The sequence below is a fragment of the Oxyura jamaicensis genome, chromosome 2, assembly GCF_011077185.1.
Source record: "Oxyura jamaicensis isolate SHBP4307 breed ruddy duck chromosome 2, BPBGC_Ojam_1.0, whole genome shotgun sequence".
Classification (NCBI taxonomy): Eukaryota; Metazoa; Chordata; class Aves; order Anseriformes; family Anatidae; genus Oxyura; species Oxyura jamaicensis.
In genome coordinates, this window is record NC_048894.1 from 29519918 (window position 1) to 29542516 (window position 22599).

General features: G+C 34.1%; 1 long non-coding RNA gene across 1 annotated transcript in view; it reads left to right on the top strand.

Annotated features, from left to right (window-relative positions):
• LOC118161367 overlaps window positions 1–14884 on the top strand; it is a 299787-nt gene extending 284903 nt beyond the window's left edge. The window contains exons 3-4 of the long non-coding RNA XR_004747975.1: window positions 12937–13079; window positions 14284–14884. This is a non-coding gene — a long non-coding RNA (uncharacterized LOC118161367). The remainder of the gene's footprint in view (window positions 1–12936; window positions 13080–14283) is intronic.
• Window positions 14885–22599: the final 7715 nt, after the last annotated feature.

Below are 22599 nucleotides of genomic sequence, written 5' to 3' on the forward strand. Positions count from 1 at the left end.
TTTTTTTTTTTTTTTTTTTTTTTTTTTTTTTTTTTTTCCCTAGCCAGGTATACCTGAAACATCCTGTGTTCAGGAGGACAAAAGCTGTCCTCAGAGAACACATTCAAATTAAAAATAATTTTCAATAGCTTAGAGAACTAATAGACTGTACACACTGTTTCTGGAACTATCCATATCCATGGTCTTTAATGTGTTCTGTATTTTCTTAAGAAGTTAACTTGTTTATTCAATTATTTGCCCAAAATCATATTAATGAACGATATATATATATATATATATTTGATAATTCTGAGTTGAAATTCACTCCGGTTGTGAATTTTGTGGTAAACTACAAAATTCCAGATTTTCATTCAAATTTCACACGCATTTTTAAAACACTGGCTAATCTTACAGAACAGCTGTCATTGTTGTAAATAACTCTGTGTAATTGATGATCCTTAATAGATGGCAAGTCTTTTGATAATGAATAGAATAAAGACTTTAATTCAAGTTTCCGGAAACTCACTTTCCAGAAGGAAGGGGAATGTGTTTCATTTGAATCTCTTTTACCTATATGAGTTACAAATTAATTTTTTTCTATGTCTATTCCTTAGAGTTTTTATGGGTAACATCTAATGTAGTAATTCCCCGATCTTAGTTTAGATTAAGACACCAGTATAATAACTAATAATATTTTTTCAATTGAAAATAAGGTGCTACAGAAATAAAGAGGGGTTACTTTAAGGTGAACATTCTTCAGCATTGGCCAAAAGCCATCTTCAACAGTCAACTACATAAAGATTTATTGGTCAGATGACTTTTGTATATACAGTACAAATTAAAATCCCAATCTTGGAAATTTGTGTAACAATAAAGCTCTGGAACATGACTACATCTAGATTGTCGTAGAGGACATTAAGCATTCACATGAGTTTAAGAATTATAGCAATTTGCCTCAGGGTGGGAGGGTCAAGGACGTTTTCTGGGTTCTTTTCTTAATATTGAAGATCGTACCTACAAGTTTCTCTCTATCAGTAGTTAGAGATAGAAAATCTCCTAATTGTTGCTTATGTGCTTTGGCACACAAGGCTATGTCTTAAAGTACCAAAATAGTTGAGTAAGCTAATTACACTGATCCTAAAAGATTCAGTGCCTGTAGGCTTTCCTTGGTGCATTGTGTATTTATATCAGAAATTAAGCTTGTCTTGTCTGCTTGCTGTGCTGTGCGTGGGTTCTTAGCCTCCTGCTAAGATCCTAGCTATTGATTTGGGTTGGCTCTCTCTGTAGGTGCCTGGCATGATTCATGATCCTTTATTTCTCAGAAAGCATTAAATACCTGGTTCTGAAAATTGGGAATTTTGATAGTATTTTAACATAGACACCAAAATCTTAACCATCTTTGCTAATTATGTAATACTACTTCCTTAATATAGGGACCTAAAATCTGAATATTGCTGATGGCATGGGGTAACTTGAGCAATGGCAGTGGATGTCCTGCCCATTGTTGCATTGGATGGATGGCATCCTGGCATGCAGTTGATAGTTTGTTACTAGTTGGTTCTATTGCAGCTTCTTGTATTTTATCTTTTCCTCTTAAATGCTTCTTAATTTCTTTCAGTAAAAAGATTTTCATACCAGGGGATAGCTAAGTTTTGCCTGTATATACAGTTAGAACTGTGTAATCTGTTCTTCCATTGCACTGATAATTTGCAGTTCACCGGGTGTATTGTTATCTGTACATTCCCTGAGTCTGTTGTGAAAATGGGAGGGGAGAGAGACTGTACCATTCTCTGTGGTTTGTGGAATTGTTGAAAAGTTCCGAAAACCTGTAGTGACAACACTGGGTGCTGTTCAAAAGCTTCACTGGGCAGTTTCAACAAGTGAAATGTCATGGCAGAAATATCAAGCTTTGCAGTAGAACTGAGGAAGGAAAACCAGGCAGATTGTCAGAAATGTGGTCCTGGCTGAGTGACAGAGACCCACTCTAACCAGCATGCAAATGTAACTAATTGTCTGAGCAGTGTTGCTGAATTGAGGGAATGTCTACTACAATATATATACACACTACCCACACACACATATATATATTTCAGGCTTTCAGCCTTCAATCTTTAGAAAAGCTTGGATTTTATTGATCAGCTTTACAAAATACTTTGAAAAGTATTGATAGATGCAGGAATCTGTGTAATCAAAACAGACTCTAACATCTCACATTGATATTACTCAGATTCAGAATATGAAAAGTATGGAAAGCTTTAGTACAAGTAATGCAGAACATATTTGTTTCAGTTTCATAACCAATAAGTTTAGGTGACAGAATATTTACCCATTTCATTCTATATTTTAAGGATAAAAAGTTTCACCTTCGTTCCTCTGCTTAGCAAAGACTGGACAAAGAGAAAATCCTGGTCTGCATTTTGTTGCAGGTTGCAAGTAACCACTAGGAGGAGCTGACTGCCTTAAAGAGAAGGTAGTGGATTGATTTACTAACAATTCCAATAAAAAGTGTTAATAAAATGAGTTCAGTACTAAAAGTAGTGCTAAGCTAAGATCATGTTGAAGTATTTGTATATTATTTACAATTGTTACACAATAACTTATGGGATAAACACTGTTTAATACTAATGTACTTCCAGGCAGCAAAGATATTCAAGGGCCTGATTTAAAGCAAACCTCAGAACTGTTCTGTCCTGAATGATAGGATCTGATTCATATCACTTCCTTAGAATGTATTTTACTCACCAGTGGGCTACACAGATAAAATATTTGATTGAATAAAATAAAGAAAATATATGTATGTTATTGAATATCAGTGTATTAAGCCGGGTGGCTGTGTTCACAAGCATAGTTCTTGGACAAAACAGTTTCTTTTGTCCATGATAGTTATTTTTTTTTCCCTTGCATTATAATCTCTTTATATATTTAATACCATAAATAAAATAGTGGCATAGAAGAGTGGCATAAATAAAATATCAGCATAGAGGGGATATGCCAAAAATGATCTCTCAGCTTGTTTCTTAATATCAGTGCTGTAACTAAAAGAAAACTCTGTTGCCAAGGGATGAGGGAGCAACTGTTGCAAACCATCCCAGACAGACAAACACAAACAGTCACATCAGGAAAGTTACAAATGGGATTGCTTTTACAGATTACTATCAGTCCAGGCTTTAGTTTTCCCCTCCTTTGGGTGGAACTTATTTGTCATGCAAGGTGCCAGAATGATGATGCTGACCTCTCACTAGGAGATGCTTTGGAAAACGTTGCATATTTCAACCAGAGGGTAAGCACTGTGAACAAAGTATGTGATATTGCTCTTCTCCCCCTAATTTACAACGCTGGGAATGAATAAGTGTGTTTGGCCCATGGCTGTAATCACTTGTACTTGTTCTGGTGAAGTGTACTTCAGGGCAAACACATCCTGAAAATAATGTTTTTTTTTTTTTTTTTTTCTCTTTTTTGAATTCAGGGGGGGGGGAGGGGGAGGAGAAAATTTAATTTAGGAAGATAAATGTGAAATATAAACATTTATCTTTTCTTTCCGTAATTTTATGAGAGTCTTGAAATTAGAAGTATAGCAGCTGCCAAACTTTAGCCTAAGAAGCTTGGTGAAATGAAGTTAATTTTAGAGATCTGGAGAAAGAAGGAAGGAAGGAAGGAAGAGAATGGTAGATTCTCTAAAGGCAAATTTCAGTGCAGATGGAGATGTTTGATATGAAAAATTGGCCAAGAATATTATTCTTTGGACAGAGGGTAATGATCAGGATAAAAAGGGACATGAGGTGACCATGTACATTGAACAGAAGAATATTTCTTCCGTATTCAAAAGTAAGTTTTTGTGACTTAAGATCATTTCTACACGAAAGCAATTGGTATCAGTACAGGAAACATGTTTGTTTATAAGCAAGAAAAACAAACAAACAAACAAAAAAACAGTAATGACAAAACTAGGGCATGGTTTCAAAGCATCCCTTTGCTCTATGAGAAGGCAAGTCTCTGCCAATCAGAAGAGCAGTGTTTGTAAGCAGGAAAAAGCTCCTGTTCCCTCTCAGTTCAGGTAGAAGAAGAGCATCTCCCTAGTACAGGTTGTCCTGTGTCTTCAGTGCTGACTTTGGAGTTGTTGCTTAGCCTCAGCAGGCAGCTCAGTACTACGCTGCTGCTTGCTCACTCTCCCCAGGTGTGATGGGGAAGAGAATCAGAAAGGTAAAGTGTGATATCTCATGGGCTGAGATAAAGACAATTCACTAGGTAAAGCAAAAGCTATGCGCACAAGCAAAGCAAAGCAAGGAATTCATTCGCTGCCTCCCATCAGCAGCAGGGTGTTCAGCCAACCCCAGGAAAGCAGGACTCATCACGTGTAATGTTTTCTTGGGAAGACAAATGCCATCACCTTGAATGATGTCCCCCTTTCCTCCTTTATTCCAGCTTTTGTTGCTGAACATGACACCATATGGTATGGGATATCCCTTTGGTCAGCCTGGGTCAGCCATCCCCTCTGAGCCTTGTGCACCCCCAGCCTTCTCCACAGAAGGGCAGCACAAGAAGAGGAAAAGTGCTTGGCTCTGTGTAAGCACTACTCTGCAACAACTAAGAACAGAACTAAGAACAGTGATGTGTTATCATTGCTTCTTACATCAAAAATCAGAAACACAGCATTGTGTGAGCCTCTGTGAAGAAAATTAACTCTGTCCGAGCCAAAACCATGACAAGAATAGACTGAGGAGAGCTGGAAACTACTACTTTCACAGAAAAAAAATACTTTCACAGAGGCAAGCTCTTGGTTGGGGCTGGGTGCAAAAACTACTGATGTCAGTGAGTTCAGAATATCAGATGAACAAGGGTCTAGGCTTTGCAGAAAGGAATTCAAAGCTTGGTTGGAGCTTCCTTAATACAGTGTTTTACCTTTGAGAATTAAACAGATGGGAACTGCCAGATCCTGCTTCATTGTCAGTTCAGCTGAGGTGCTGTCTCTCAATGATCTTGCAGTGCCTAGACCTTGCCAAACACAGGCTGGGGTAACTGAGGAAAGTAGCATTTCAGAAGAGGAAGGGTGGTGATATACTATATTGTCCCACATTGTCAACTATTTATTAAAAAAAAATGTTTGGAAGAGTTCTTTATACATAGACTCCACTGGAAAATAAAAGGCTCAATCTAAATATAGTGATTAAACATTTTTGAAATTTAAAAAGGAAATATTTTTCTAGTGTTGTTTCTCCAAAAGTAGACTATTCAGTCCTGCATGGTGGAGCTGTATACTCATGCTAAATTGGTTAAGCTAACAGATACTTTATGGGCAAAAGTAATGGCTGGCCTAGCACCAAAACTTAGTGCATGACAATGTCAACCAGCACACCAAGATTCCCACCCACTCTGTCACCTGACTTAATACAGGGATACAGATTTAAGATACTTAAATGTCGCTGACATTCCCTCTCTCTCTTCTGCCAAATCTTGTATTGTATCTGCTATCATCATTGGGAAGCATCAAAACGCCTAGACTGTCTAAAATGGCACTCAGCTTCTGTGGAGTCTCCCATAATTAGAATACCAGTAAGGTGCTCTGTTGGACAAGCTGGTGAGTTGTTGGCAGGTGAATATAGAAATCATATAGAAATCATGGCTTGGGTTGGAAGGGACCTCAAAGACCATCTAGTTCCAACCCCTAACTCCTTGCACGGAGAGCATCTATTTATTATTATCCTGAATTTACTGTAATTTAGCCAATTAATAAAGAACAGAAAGTTCCCATTAGAAACCCAAACTTATCCTTTTGGGTGTAATTTGCCCAGCTTCTCAATATGTCACCGACGCAGCTTGTAGGCAGCAAAGATAATATATATGCTACTTTGCTTATACTAACCAAAAAGCTTGAAGAAAAACAGATTTGTAACTGTAACAGCAGTAAGTCATGAAAACTCTCTCTTCTTCTTTGAGTACGGTTTAGTGTTTAGAATATGGTTGCCCAAATTTAACTTAGAAAATCTCTTACTCTGCTTATCTGCATTTTTATGCAAAAGATTTTCAAAATAAATCCCTCAAAGTCCAGTACAGGAATTTTTCTTTTCTCTTTTCTTTGCCTTATGGAAGATTGCAATGCAACTCAATAGGGTCTTATTTTACCAGAGAAAATAAGGTAATTGTGATGAAATCAGGTAATAAAATATATGAAAGTCCAGTGTTAACTTATGTGACTTCAGTCAATAACTTTTTTTTTTTCCATTATAAAGATATGTTTTGCATCTGTTAACATTTTCATAGACAAAAAACAATAACAACAACAACAACAAAACCTTGTAAACATTCATGGGTTAACACATTTCTGACTTATCAACATTTACTTGAAGAAATAAAACTTTTAAGTCAAATGCAACCTTTCTTGTGTGAAAGCTACATTTTATAGTTAATTATGTGAATTGAAATTCTTTGTGGGCCTTAGTTAAAGCTTTTTCTGATGTCAGTGAAGCTGAATTACTGGCTCATGAGTATTAGTGATAGCAGTCCTAACCACTGTTTAAGAAACCAATACAACTCCCTGACAAATTCACCATGTAAGCACATAAAGCTGATGGTTTGGTGGATTGGGAAGCGCCAACCTTTTCTGTAAATGATCCTTGGTGCCACAGCCACTATTATATTTGAGAAGAGACCTTTAAGAAGATGGGTAAACTTGATGCATCCAAAATCATTAAACACCTGATCCATTAATGACATGGAATTTGTCCTGTGTACAATTGTAGCAGCTTCCATCTGACAGTTCATCTGAGAGAATTGGGCCTAATAAGGAGGGCAGAGGTTCTCAGCTAATGAGCAAGTCAAGGTTCTGATCTATTAGGTTAGATATAAACTACCTGCCTTTGAGACTTAAAATAAGACTGGGTCTTTGGCCTTGTTTTCAAACATTTATTAATCATCAGTGGCTTAATACTGTAGGACTATTCACCTGAAATCAGTGGAACTATTCACATGAGTAAAAACTGCACTCCTGGGCCACAGAAGTACAGCACCTTCCCTGTGACTTCATAAAATCTTCTTCAACCTTTCAGCCTCTCTTCCTCAACATGCTGGCTCATCATCCAGAGAGGATGAGTTCAGTCTTCATTCTTTTTCACTGCTCAACCCCCTCTTTAAGCCTGTGAGAAATGTAATAATTGGAAGAGTGATTCCTTATAATCAGAATTCTTGACAAGTAGAAAAGCAAGTGGATTTTTTATTTTTTTCACACACAAAAAAAGTTCTGTTCTTAGTAAAGTGATCGTTTATCATGCTGATTTTTTTATTTTCTTTCCAAAAAGTTAATGATTGAGATTATATTTTTTTTTCTTGAAAATATTAATACAAATATCTTTATATATATACTAGAGTTTTCAGTAACCACATAAATAAAAATAGTAGTTAATTATTTGTGAAATAGCAATTAACAGAGTTTGAGCACTGTGCTGCATCCTGGAGCTCCTTTGGTCAGAGCTAGCTTGTCCTCCGTGTCACAACTCATTTTATATTGCAGATGGGCCCTAAGAAGACTGTGCTAAAATCTCATAGGGACTTATCTCCACTTGAGTTCTCTGAAACACAGTCCCCAAAACAATACTGAGCACCAGAATTTTATGCTAATAGTATTTTGAATAAGACTTGGTGATTTATTTTTGTCACCAGGTATTCTGCTAGAGGTGGTTGAAGCACAATATAGTTGAAATGTCACAATACTTTGAAACCTTTAGTATTATAGAAGGAAGAGTGAAAAGAGTGAAAATGAGCTAAGCTGCTCACCTGACTGATAGTCCCTAACAGAGTGGTGGTAGGCCCACAATAATGAGACTATTGAACTGAAGATAAAGGAAGTTTGATTAGAAAAGACTCAAAAGATCTATTAGAAATCAGGTATGAGATACAGTGTTTGGTAGGTCTTGTGTGATGCTTGCCCTTATTGAACAATGCCTAAACCCCCACTGATTTCACAATTACAATGAGTTCTTCAGCTAATGGAGTACATGATATTACAGTTTTGCCTTGCCACAGGTAGCAGATGTTCTGCATAAGAAATTGCAGCAATACAATGTTTTTAAAAATTGGATATAAAAGAATATATATATATATATCACTAATTCTCATACATTTACATGTAGTAGTGCCTTTAGTATATATTTGTGCAAAAACTGTTAAACTGCATTGCCTTCCATTGCCAGCAGTGCTCTTGAAGGTGTTTTGGGCGTCTATCCTTTGCCCTTAATCTAAGACCTAGTCAGTTGGTAGCTATACAGGTTTGTTTGGTAGAACAGTACAGGTATAGTTTGTTAACATTTTTATAATTTCTATCTTCAGAAAACATTTTGTCTATATGATTCATGCTGATGAAATAAGATATACCACAGACACTATGCCATGTTTTGCCAGTATAACCATCTAGAGTATTTGGTAGATAAAAAACATTATTACAGAATTAACCTTTAAATAACATTAAAAGTTTTGAATGTTGTCCTAGATTAAGAGAATTGTTTTCTGTTGGTCTGACTTAACATTTATTATCAATAAATACTGTGTTAAGTTAACCTGTAAATAGTGCTACCAACTCCTGTATTCCTTGGATGACTCAAGCAGAAGACTAGCCCACCTTACAAATATATACTCAGGCCAAATAAAGATAGCTAATATAGTGGCAAAAGATTGGTTTTATTCTCTATTGCACAGCTTGAATTCTTCCCTGTTCAGTGTGTGACAAAAGAAATCCTATCTTGTGGCTTCTAAATCTACACAGCACAAATTCTGTTTTCACTTAGTCTATTAAGCAAGTCTGGTCTCACAGTGTAAGACAGCAATAGTCCAGATTGTGCTAATATATATAGTTTTGTTGCTACTCTACATAAAGTACTATGTATTTTTCTTCTTTTCATCTTCAGAGAAGTGTAAGAAATGATTTGAGGTCCTGGACCATATAGAGCCTGCTTTAAAAACCTGCTGACTGGTGCTTCTCTGACATCAACGGCAGCTTTGCTAAGGCAAAGTAAATGTCATAAAATGTTTTGTTCTAAAGCAGACACTGGCAAATAATTGACATCTGTTTTCTGTTGTCTAGCTGCTAGTCTGTTTTCTGAAGCAGAAGCTTCAATTCTCATCTAATTCCTTGTTGAATTCAGTCTCATAAAGGATTGAAAAAAAATGTTAAGGAAAAAATGTGAAGCATTCTGTTAAAGGAAACATAAAAAGTTTCATAGTGATTTCCATCCATTTAATTGTTTAGACTACTTGGTATTTCTTAAAATAATCCAAATAAATTGTCAAAAAATGTTTATCTTGACAACTGAAAAATTCTTCAGCTAAATAATCTAATTCCTTTTGTCTGGATATTCTTGATAAATTCCAATGGAATACAGATATTTTTCTCATCAGCTTTACTATTTTATCATAATGCAGCATGTACTGTGTGTACAGTAGGTAAATTTTTCAATTGCATCCAACTATTGGCTAACAGGATATATATAGTATGCTTATCAAAACACGTCTGTATTCAGCTCCTTATTGCTAATGTTTCAAAGCAGATAAAATAGCACTCTGACTTCAGAAATTCTTTTGGCTAAACATAAGACATTAATACTCATTAACATGCTTTCAAATATATTGCCAGAGTGGTAATAAAATCAACACTTTCTAATTTTTATGTTGAAGCTAAGCCAAAGTGTATTTGGTCTTGTCACTACATAGCAGTGTGCATGATACTTAAGATATCAGCATAAACACTGAATAAAAACATAATTTCTTTATTAAGTGAAGACATGTTGCAATTTTATCATAAACAGACATTGTTTGACTGCATAACCAAAATGCATTATAAAGGATCAAGAGGCAGGCAATAGGATAAGAGATGAGATTAGCTTTTGTTTTCACACCAAAATGTTTTCATAGTTTGTTATATCAAATAACACCCAGAAAGATAATTCTATTTTTAATACTTACTGCTTGCCATGTAGATAAAGCCTCAAATAGTTGCTTAAGTTTATGGGCAATATTTGCCTAGAGTAACGCATAATCAGATACATTTTCCACATTATGTCAGATCAGACCAAGATACGTACAATCTGTTGACCAAGATACCAAGATACGTGTAATCTGTTCACAGCACTCTTAGGTTCGGTAAAATTCAGATTCTACAGTCCTATAAAATGGGCTGGAAATTGTCACTCTTGTGAAATGAAGATACAATTTTAGATAATGTGAACCTCTGCTTATTTATGAGCAGTATCACTAAATAATTTGAAAATATAATACATAAATGTAGATATATATTTGCTTCAAAAGCCCTGAATCTTCAAGATTATCTTGGATGAGCTACAATTTCTTGTGGAATCATTCTCTTTTCATGCATAGTACGTTTGAGACATTTCTGCCTCGATCCTAATAAATGGCACATGAGAATTATTGTTTTTTGTTTGTTTATTTTTTTGTTTTCTGCCTAGTCCCTAGCAGATTTAGAACCCAAATCACCTTAGAACTATACCAGATAGTTTAGTGCAATATCACAGCTGTGACCTAGGACTGATAGGCCAATGACACACAGGAGAAAAACAGTTACTTTCTGAGTCAGAGAGGCTTTGTACTAGCAGAATAATATGGAAAAACTTAGTTTTGTAGAGTCCTTGTATTTGTACCAGTTTTATAACAAAATTGCAAAAATTTCATTTCATGAACTACAAATCTGTATCAATGAAATAATGAGGTCTCACTAAAGTAATTATTTCTCCCAAACCATACTGTTTTATTTTTGGCCAAGAACAGTTGGCTGAGACTTCATTTTAGGTTTAGCATTAGTTACCCAACATCCTGATATTTCTTCTTTTCCATCAGTCTTAGTTACTGTTCCTAGTTTTATGTATGTTATTCACCTCTCTTCTATTTTGCTTCTTCCTACTTTAAAACTTCCATTACAAAGTTGTTATGATGTGTCAAGTAAATTTTTGCTAAAATGTCTCTGTAATGCTTTCAGCTCTTTCAATATCAGAATATGTACAGCAGTTTTGAACTGATTTAGTATTTTCAGAATTTTTCCTACATTTTATTATTCTAGTTCAAGACCGAGAAGACCAAAGACAAAACAGAACAAAACCTGTGTTATGAAAGAAACAAAAGTGTTTCTTCCATTATAAAAAAAAAAAAAAAGGATTATTTTTTTTAGCATATCACACTTTGTTGCTTCTTTTGACACCTGAAGAAGAGGTCCTCAACGTAGGTCCTTAAAGCTTTTATATATATATATATATATACACACAATATATATATATTTCAACTTTACCAGTTTATCTAATACAAACAAGGTCTAAGAATCCTTGCTTTTAGATCCTAATGGCAGCAGCTGCACTATCATTGTGTTAAACGTATTCTCATTTCTACTGCAATTTACAGCAAATAGTTCTTGAACTCTTATCATAGTATAAGCATATTGTTACTATTCTCTGCATCACAGAAATAACTACAACCAGGAGTCATAAAATAGTTTTCCCTGTAGCAGGATGAAACACTCTGGTCAATTGAAGTTTGCACATTTTTGTATGATGCACAAATCATATAAGCAATCAGTTTCTATCCTGTGACTGAATAACAATTAAGGTGCAGTGTACACATAAAAACATACAGACATGAAGTATACACAGAGATATATAGTATAATTCAGTGAAAAGGGAGAAGGCAGAGTAGTTAGGATTTCTTCAGTTTATTGTAGCAGAACTATCTCTATTGATAAATTTTGAGACGTTAACACCCAAATTACACTTTATAAACAGTTTTAGCAAAGTTTTTTCATAATATATATAGAAAGAACTTCTTGATTCTTTTCCGTTTGAATGTTATTCAGATATGTATTGCAGTTTTTCTAGAATTCCTTTTTTTTTTTTTTTCCCACTGAAAATATTATAATCCTACATTATCAAATAATTGAATTATTTTATTCTCCTAAAATTTGCTTTTTTATTTTTTTAAACAATTTCAATAAGACTGTTATATAATGTGGTATATTATATTAGAAGCTTCAGTTTATTTATTCACCTTTACTCCTTTTGGGATAGAGTCCCTGCTATCTAAATCTCTCATAAGGCTTATAGTCTTACTTCTTCCTAACAGAGTTGGAGGTTTGTTCATGGGAATCATATGAATAAAGCACTTGTAACTCGGCAAAGTGTCTAGTGCATTAAATATAATAAGTTCATTAGGATCAAGAGATAAGATTTCCACAATAGGTGTTCTGTTATGTACCTTTGTTCTGTTATGTACCTAATGTACCTTTAATGTACAAATAATTGAAGGCAAAACATTTTCAGTGATTTTGACCCATCTAAAAATAAAACTGGAAAATTCTCAATGTTTTGTTCTAATTTAAAATAGCAGAATGAATTGTTTCTTTGTGAAAAAAAAAAAAAAAATCAGATTTTAAAATTCGAGTTTCTAATCATGATTTCAACCAAGATACATATTGAAATAATAAGATATTGTCAGTGTGCATTTTGAAACATTTTATTAAGATCAGTGGGGCCGAGCTCAATAATGGAAAAAATCTGGGAAAACACCATTTTGAAAGCAAGGAAATGTTCTATGGCAGAATTGATTTAACAAAAACTTTCAGTGAAAACCTGTTCTTCTGCCAGCTATCTTACTTCACTTCTATGCTGGCCAGCTTCAATCTTCTAGTATGTTCAGGAATTTTAAAAATCTTTTCCAAAACTAGTATTTTTCCAGTTTCTTTTCATGGAATTAAAAGGGATTCAATATATTCTTCACTTTCACTCCCCCAAATTAAAGTGAACTGTTTTATTTTTGAGGCTTATCCACTACATTTTTGTTGTTTTGATTTATTGTTATTGTATTATTTGACATATTATTTCCTGCTACCATCTGAAATGAATGAGTGAAGATGTAACTTCATTTCTGTCCCCAAGTAAATTGCTTCCTTTTCTGATGTCTGTCTTTTTCTTGTAGATCAGAGTTCCAATATGGCCATGCTGTTGAAAGGGAAGCACTGAATACACAGCTCATTTATCAAGGCAAAAGTGTTTAACTATGACCTTAAGCACATGCTGCTGCTTGTTAGTTTAACTGAAGCTACACAAACATGATAAAAGGTAACTGACCTTTATTCTGTGCTCTAGGTGTCTGTTTGATGATGATCTCACTTTGTCCAGAGGTTTAGCAAGTGTTTATTTTTTAACTAACTCTCTGATTACATGATTCTCTTTTCCTGACTGTCTTCCTTCATCATATGATACAGCTTTTTCTTAAGTCTCTGACATTTCAAGTGAGGGTCACTGTATTTATGCAGTGCCAAGAACTAGGAGCAGTCTTATGTGCTGAGTGTGCTCTTCCCCATTGTTCTGCAAATTAGTCAACATGAAACCAGATAGTGATAATGTGTTGTTATGATTAAGGTTAATAAGCTACTGATTATCTCCATAGACTACAGTTCCAGACACATTATTTAAATGGATTGTTTTGTTGGAGTAGTTGATAAAAGATCAAAATTTTTCCTTGTTGTGTTAAAACATGTTATAAATCTGTAGACAGATAAGAAAACATTACACAACAAGAACAGTTTACTCTGTCCAGTATATTATACATTTATTTTATGATCAGTACACTGTAGCTCCAGAAAATATTGTCAAGTAACAGAAAGATGCTCTTCTATGTCTCAAAGTTTAAACCACACACCAAGCCTGTCTTAAGTGAACTATTGTTACATTTATGATGCATACAAGAATTTTAAGTAACTTCTTAAGAAACTAAATATGACAATATTTAGCCTCAGTTTCTAAACTTGATCAACATGCAAGGCCACTATTTTTTTTTTTTTTCCTAGGGGAAAAAGAAAAAAAAAGTATTTTCCATCATTTCATCTCCACTAATTAATTTAAAATGAAAAACAAACAAACAAACAAACTAGAATTTGATTAACATAAGAAAAAAGTACAGAACTTTCTTTAAAGAAAAAAAAAAAAAAAAAAGAAACACCACACAACACCACAACTCTAGCTGAGTCCCTGGCAAAACTACCAGCTTGGAAAAACACTTCCTAAACCCTTAAGATTAAAGAAAGTTTTAAAGAACAGGCTATGGGGGTAAAAAACAAACAAACAAACAAAGAAACAAAACCTTACATATGTTTATACCACAAACATAAACCATATACCATGAATATAAATCTCAGATCAGAGTTTTTGGGTGGGTAGCATTTTAAAAATTGGTATTTTGGCCCAATAGGAGTTTTACAACTTATTTTAGATTATTTACCAATTTTGAAAATACTGACAAGAATACCATTTTCTTCTCTAGATCTGCAAGAAGATAATTTCCTTTGAAAATCACAGCCAAATCTAGATTTCTTGTAATGGCCATACCTCATGATATATTTTTCACTAGTCCTGAGGAAAAAGGAAAACAAAAAAAAAAACAAAAAAAAAAAAACATGGAAGAGCTATCTCACACTTTTTAGCCAAGGGTTCTGAGTACCACCAACTGGGTCATTACTGAGAAGCTTGTGTATTTACACTTTATCACGCTAGTTGGCAGTCATACCCAAAGAAAAGGACCTGAATATAGAGTTGAGAAAGGGCACTTGTTCTGCCAGCAAAGCAAGGTGCATTGTGCAAAAGTACTTTGACAATCAATTATTAAGTATACAGAGATGACAACTCATATACATGTATATAAATCGATAACCTTTGGGCACTTAATCCCCAGGGATCACAGCAGACAGTGACGAAAAGTATCAAGGTCAGTTATAATGAAGTCAAAGTGATGAAGAACAGATGCAACCTGCTCTAGCCCTAAGAAAGCACCCATTAAAGTTGTGGTGAAAATTTTATTTTTCTTTAGCGAAATTGCAATATAATATCTCACTATTAGTATCTGAAAGTAAAGTTCATATTCAAGAGCTGATGCAACAAATATTAATTTTGCATATGTAAGATGGGCGCTTGAATTAATAGCTTTATATCAATGCAGCATGTCTCCCTTACTTATGAAATGTATTAAATCTATGTATATCTACCTATATAAGATCATTAGTCCAACAACACTCCATGATCAATGAAATGATCACTATTATAGTTAGGATCAAGAAATAGTCTTTCTAAAATACTAATTCAAAATTCATAGGAGAACATTCATCTGCTGACAAAAATTGTGGAAATTATATATTGTACACAAGATGTATTTTTATTTGCTGTACTTCAAAAAAATGTAGCTCAATACAGTTTTGCTAGCTAGATTGGGAGTAAAAACAGGTCTTAAACTGTACCAGATATAAGCAAAACATCTCTTTGTATTAACATAATTCTCTGTCATTTCCTCTGAAAAAGTAAATTTGAAGATTTCTTTAAAACCTCATATGAAAAGGAGGGAGAGGTTCTGGCTCTTCTGTCATTTAGAAAATACAAATAAACCATATTGTTTAGAAAGAGCCAATAAGCAGGGTACCACTGTGATGAGGTAAAAGAGAACATCCTGTGTGTGTGTGTGTCCCATGCTGTTGTAGGAATGGGATATTCTATCACTTCGGAGAAGTCATGAATATTCTGCATATATACTGTATATCATGAATTATTAAATATATAGACATGAACTGTACATCAGAAATTATACATTGATGTGGTCTGAGAGAATAGTTTGGAGAAATACTGTGTACTTTTAATGTTTTTACACTTTTTCTAATAGGCCCCCATTATTATCTTCTGTCAAAGTTGTGATATTATACTCTGTGGGTGCCCCTGAGTTCCTGTTGACTACAGCCTGTTTTTAGGACTGATCTTGTCAGAGGCCTTAGTACAAATGGGAACTAGATACACTGAGGAACCACGCTTGTTTGCGTTGGCAGGTTTTGAGAGTATTTGTGGTGGAAATAGTAGTGGAAAGAAAATGGAAAAAGATGAACCTACTGCTTGGGCACACCAGGGATATAAACTTCTAAACTATTTCAGAGTACTCCCTGGAACAAAAGGGGAGCAGGGAAAGGATGTCTCCTGGGAGTCATAATTCATGTTCCAGTCTGCTTATTGAATGGGACAGCTACTTGAAAGATTCATAGATTTTAAGGTCATTTATGATTGTCTTGCCTGGCTTGTATGACACAAGCCATAGAATTTCATCCCTTCAGTGTTGCCTTCCAGCCCATTAGGATTATATATTACCCCAAGTATATATGTACTTAATGATTCTCCAGTACTAAAAGAAATAAAAAATTAATGGCCATAAACACAGCAGCTTGTCTAGTGCTGCTGAAGAGCAAAGTGCTCTTGGTGCTGCTTGTCAAGTTTTAAGTCATGTGAGAGGAAAAATAAATACCTAAAAACACACTGAATGCTCCTGATAGCTTTTCTTTGGGTAAATTGAAGGTGGTGAAGAGATACAGAGCAATTTGTCCTGTTATACCTCTATCTGGGGGAACAGTATCTATTCCCCTATCTGTGCTGGCAGTGCCCTTTGCTAAGTTAGTGCCACAGATGTAAGCAAAGGGGCACAGATAAGAAGCAGAAGTGGCAGTATTATCATTGTAGAAGATGAATGTAGTGGCACTTCTAATTTATTTAATATGCAGGATTTCAACTTTAATTAGGATTCTTTTGTCACATCATTCATCAAATACACTTGAAAGAACTGGAAATTAACACCAAAGTTTCTGTTGCCTCAGGCATGCTTTTAGTACTTTTACTCATTTTGGTTTATTGTTGTTCAGTTCAGTGTAATACTTTACTTGTGATAGTTCACTTGGCTGTAACTGAATTTCAGAAAGGGTAGAATGAATACAAGCTCTTTAAAAGATCTCTTTTGTGAAGCCTTGTAACATCTAACTTGTCTTTTATTAAAAAAAAAAAAAAAAAAAAAAAAAGCACCTTTTGTTCTGTTTTGTTTTAGGATGATTGACTGTGTTGTATAATGTAACATTGTATGCCAGCTTTGCCCTTAATAGTCATTATCAAGCTAGCTAGCAAAGACCTTATGACTGCTGGAATGCTTGTAAGTAATAGACTGTCTATAACTTATAAAGTACACTTGTGTTTAGATATAATAAGTTATTTGCTGAAAATATTCCTATTTAAAATGAAGCTCCCTTAATCTACAATAGCACTGTTTGCATGGGGAAAAGTTTCTACATCAATTACCACTCCAGCTCCATTCCTGTTATTGTAAAATTTACATTATCCTGGCATAACAACAGCTGTGTTAATAAATTGTTCTTCTTATATCCAGAGCTTCCATCTCACATAGCAGAGGTCCAGTCAGACATTTGAATAAAAAGAAAGTGAAGAGACTATGCACTATGCCAGCTACTGATTCTCAGCACAAAAATCATTAGTTGGACTCCTAAATTCATGGTTAGTTTAAAATCAAAAGTTTTTAAAGTAATTAGTTCTCAGAGCTCTATGATTGATGACGCCTGATTTGTAGTGCTTATGGACATGAATTGCAACATCTAAGCAACTGCATGTTCTATCAGTTTTCCTGCAGTTTGGAACACTGAAGTTTTCTTCCTCGTGAATTCTCTTGGGTCCGATAGTATGTATTTTTTTCCATAAGAAGGATCTCTTTCTCTCTCCCCCCCAATAGTGAAGTTCAAAGAAGCTTTGTCCTTTTTTCAGCCATCTTCTCATATGCAGCTGAAAATGAAATGGAAGAAGAAGAAATATTTCTACAAACCTATTCCCATATAGTATTTTCACAGGAAATATTCCTAATTCCCAAAGGTAATATTTTGGGGGTATTTAAAAATTGCATTCTTATTACTAAAACTTTTTAATAGGTTGGGAATCTCTCTCCAGCTTTTTCTCCAGCTTAGAAGAGCTAGAAATTACACTTCAAAAAGGCAGACATTTTCTTAGAAAACATATGGTGATAGAAGTTGGATGCATACTGAAAAGTAAGGACTATAAAGTCTACAACACTGCCAGTGTTTGAAATTGCAGATAGGCTTCTGCTTTACAAAGTGTTTAGCACATTTTTTGGTGGTGCTATAAGATAATAAATAAGAAACATCTCAGACAATCAGAATTGCCTATAAACTCATCTAGCTCCTGGTAAAATCAATTAAACATTTCAACTAATGTAAGTGGGAATGAGGCCCAACTCCTCATAGGTTTTTGAGCACTATCAAAAAGATAGGACACCATCAATCAGGAAACGAATATGTTTCAGACCCTTTCTTTTCACTGAGTGACTTCTGCAGTGTATCAGCTCTGAAGCAGAATACAATATTTCTAAGAACTCAAATGAAAAAAAAAAGCAAAAAAACAACATTAGTATAATGCAAATAAAAATCATGGAGTCTATGTTTTTAAAGTTTGAACAATTTTAGCTAATTATAAAGGATTATTTCAAATAATTGATATACTGGTATATAATGTATATCGGTGAAATTATTATGAAGATCAATTTAGTCTTAAGGACAAACCCTGTCAGCAGATACTGCTGGCTATAAGATCTCTTTTATAATAGGACATCATGAACACAGATATTGTGGGTGCCTAAAGCCAGTTCTGAGTATAAATAAATTGTAGCTTTGAGAATATTATCTATGCCTTGTACTTCAGAGCTGTCAGTCAGTATTTTTGATCATTAGCCATCTGTGATTATTTTAATTTTTGCCAGCAGGAGAAGGAACTCTTTTCCACCAGGGAGCTCTGTTATTACAATATAATTTATATGTAAAGAGCTCATTTCATTAGAGAAAAAAAAAAAAAAAAAAAAAAAAAAAAAACCTTTAACATTTTTCCCCAAAGTTTAAAATAAACTTGTAGCACAAAATATTTGTTTTGCATTTATTTTTATATTGATATACATGGTATGGTCCATGGAAGAGTTAACAATAATTCTGTGTCTTTAGCTTAGGTTTCGTTTAATACCCCATACAAGAGAACAAGAAACTGAGTCACTGAAATATTTAACTAGATAAAGTACTAATTTTCAGCTCCACTTGAAATTACTGCATTTTAGATACTACCTATGTCTTTACCACATGGTAGTTGAAATCCTTACAGGGTCATTTTAGATTTACCTCCCATCAGTCTGTTGAAAGAATGACTTTATAATGACCTTGTTTTTACTAGAAATGACTTGCTGAAATGAAAATGTGGCATCTCCTTGATTTACTGAAATGAAACTCTGCCCAACATTATAGTATAAAGCTATATTTTTATTGACATTGTAAATGCTGACATTATAAACTGAGTTAAATGGGTTCATAAGAATACTAACATAAAATAAATTAGTTTATGAAATTTACTTAGCTAATTCTGTCTTTTTTTTCCAAACAATCCTCGTTTGTCAATGCTGACAAGTACCTGTTGACACTATTTTCAGCCTGACTTCGAGGTAGTAAACTATGTAAGTGTTTAGGTGAATTTGAAAATAAAATCTGCATCAGTATGGCATGAATTGCTGTCTGCACAAGATGCCTGTGTTTAACTTCCTCAAAAGGGAATGGAGTTCTGTGTATGCCAAGAATAGTTCCTATGCTTTTAAACATGTATGCTCAAGTCTTCTGTATCATGTGCCATAACTGTGGTACAGATATTGTCTGTACATTTAGCTCTTCTCTCACAGATCTTCAAGAAGCCAGCCATAAAAACAATGAAAAATGACTACTGAAGTTGAATTGCCTTTTAACTAAGCTTTGAAGCTTTAATTATGTTGTTCTTAAAGTAACTTATGCTATGTATTTGACTTTTGAATTTGAATCAATACAATGATATAAGGCCAGATGAATAGTGTCTGTCAGTTTTACACATACCACATACTTCAGCATTTACAGAACATTTCTGTTTTACCCCATCTGATTGTCTGGTTTTACGACATACAGATATGTTTCACATAACAGCTTTTCCAACATCTTTGATTAGATAGGTAACGTGGATTTTAATAGACCGTGAGACAATTATAAAAGACTCTCTAATTAACAAACAAACAAACAAACAAAGCCTAACATTATAAGGACATTCAATTGTCCTCTACTATAATTAAGTTATGAAGCAAAGAATAAGAAGAGAGATATATTTAAAAAGAAAGCTTTGATTTACTAACTAGCTACTTGTAATAACAGTTTTAATTGGAGTTGGTGTTCCAATCTTGTACTTCAGGCTCCTTAGGTTTGCCCAAGATATGTATCACCTTGTTGTACCTTCTGATAATTCACAAGGAGATCCATAAGCAAGGGGAAAAAATGTAAAATGTTTTCTGTTCTTTTTTCCTCTCCTCACTCTTCTTTACAATGTCTAGTGAGGGATGTGCTTTTTAACATTTTCAATGCTAGGCAATACAAGGTTCTCTTTTCTTTTCTCAAAAGTATAGTAGCATATGCTATTAGTGCAATTCAGCAAGACTAATTATATAAGGCAAAAGAGCTGTCTTGAGAATATGCACTACAAATGATGTAGTGAATACATGAGGTGAATACCTCTGATTATTTCAGCCCATGAATTGAAACTTTTTCTGGGATCTCTTCTGTGTCATATTTGCTGAAATTGGCCAGCAGATCTGTTGGTATAAGGAAATAAATAGGTCTTGCCCAATTACATCACAAATATATATAAACCATTTTTTTTCCTAACTAATAATCTCCAAAATGACACATTTTTAATGAAGAAAACATTCTATAAGCTTGTCTGAATGTATTATAAATTTTGGATTAAAAAAAAAAAAAAAAAGGCTTGGAAAATTGTAACGGAAAATTGTAAAAACTTGCAATTTGTATAGAAAACAATGTAATGGAAGAATCAACCAGTAAAAAAAAATCAATGTATTTTTTAAAAAACTGCCTTCATATACTATCCTGGTTCTATTAAACAAAAATATCCTTGGGAAAACCTGAAAGTAATTCACTTTTACCTCGGTATTGCTAAATTTGAGTTGATTTGATTGAATCTATATTTATCCTCATGTGGCTCCCAGAGCACTCATGAACTTTCATAATTCCAGTCTATCAGGACAAATCTGCAAGTAAAAAAACTCACTTTTACCAGCAGGTATTCAATGAATGGCAGGTGGCAAATAAAGCACTTAGTGAATTGTTTTAATTGCATTTCTCTTGTATCTCTCAGAACTTGAAAAAGTTTCAGAAAGCAGAAGAGGAGTAGGATGGATTTATTTGCTGCTTTCATTTTGTTCCAACACTGCTTGCTTTCAGAAAAGACATGCTGATATAATTTCACTGCCTTTCTGCCTTTCATGTATGGATGATATTTAAACAGGTACAACAAAGGGTATATTGTAGTGCAGTAGAGAAGTACATCACAACAAATATGAAAGCAAAGAACTAAATTTACTGCACCTACTTAAGAATATAAAGAAGCTTTTAACCTAAGCCTGCTGACATAGAGTGCAGAACGAAATCCTTTTTCTCTTAGGAATTAAATAGAACTGAAGTTTAGCAGGTTTAGCTGTAGTTACAATTTCTGCCAGTGGTTCATTTAATAGAATTGCTTATGTAATTTCAGATACAGCCCACTGAAGTTAATATAGTGGTACAAAAAACATTTACCAGAAAGCTCAGACTGTCAGTGTTCAGATCAAAAGTTTTCACTTATATAATATTTTTTTTTTTTTTTACTATTTTCCCTTACTTCATGCAACAACGAGAGCACAGAGTATAATGCATATGCTGTATTAATGAGGATTTCAGGTTGGGCTGGAGATTCTTAAACACAGGTCAGTCAATGAAGCTGTATAATCTTTGTCTATGGATGGAGTGATTAAACAAACAAACAAAAACAACTTACCACGACTTAATTTCACAATGATCATGTTTAATTTTTTTATTTTCAAGGCTTTTGATAGGGATCCATCCAGGACTGGTAAATTTAGCCTTTGAAATATTATCTGTATGCGCTGGAAAAATGTGAAAGAATCTTTTGGCATATAAATGTGGCAAGAAGCTTTATCCTGTAATAATTCATATTGCTGAAGTAGCTCCATAAAATTATGGAGAGTTAGTGTAGTCTGGAGATATAAGTAGACTGAGAATCAAGGGGTAGTAATTATGCTCCATTTTTCTTTGATCTTTGCAAAGATGAGTGATACCTGCTTGTTCCTAAGAAAACTATGTGAAACCTTAGGCAGTAAAATTAATTGTGATAAAAGATAATTAAAGGAAAATATGGGGATAAAAGGATCAATTAAAACAAGATGAAACTATAACTTGACTTTGTTGTTCAGAATTAACATGGAGTCAATGCATCTGAGGGATATTTCATTTTTTGAGTTTTAGTTGTCCAATATTTCATGGCATGAACTTCTGCAACTTGCAGTTGGATCTAGATGGCATTTGAGAGAGCTTAAATGGTAATCAAGTGCCACCTCTGACACACATTGTCCTATAATATATATTTTAAAAATTGAGTTGAGAATGTTCTTTTTCTAAAATCAGGGCTGAAACAATGTTTCAGGACCAAGTCAACAAACATTTCGGGGTAGTTGCCTCAGCTTAGAGATTTTCTGTGAAGTGTGGTGTCAATTCTACTATTTTTTCCTTCCCCTGCCCCACATTTGCAGTTTTTCTCCATGTCTGGTATTATACTGAATATGCGGTCACACTATGCTTTCTATCAGGGACAAGTATCATATCTGATTTTTTATGAACTGATGACAATGTTTTTTTCA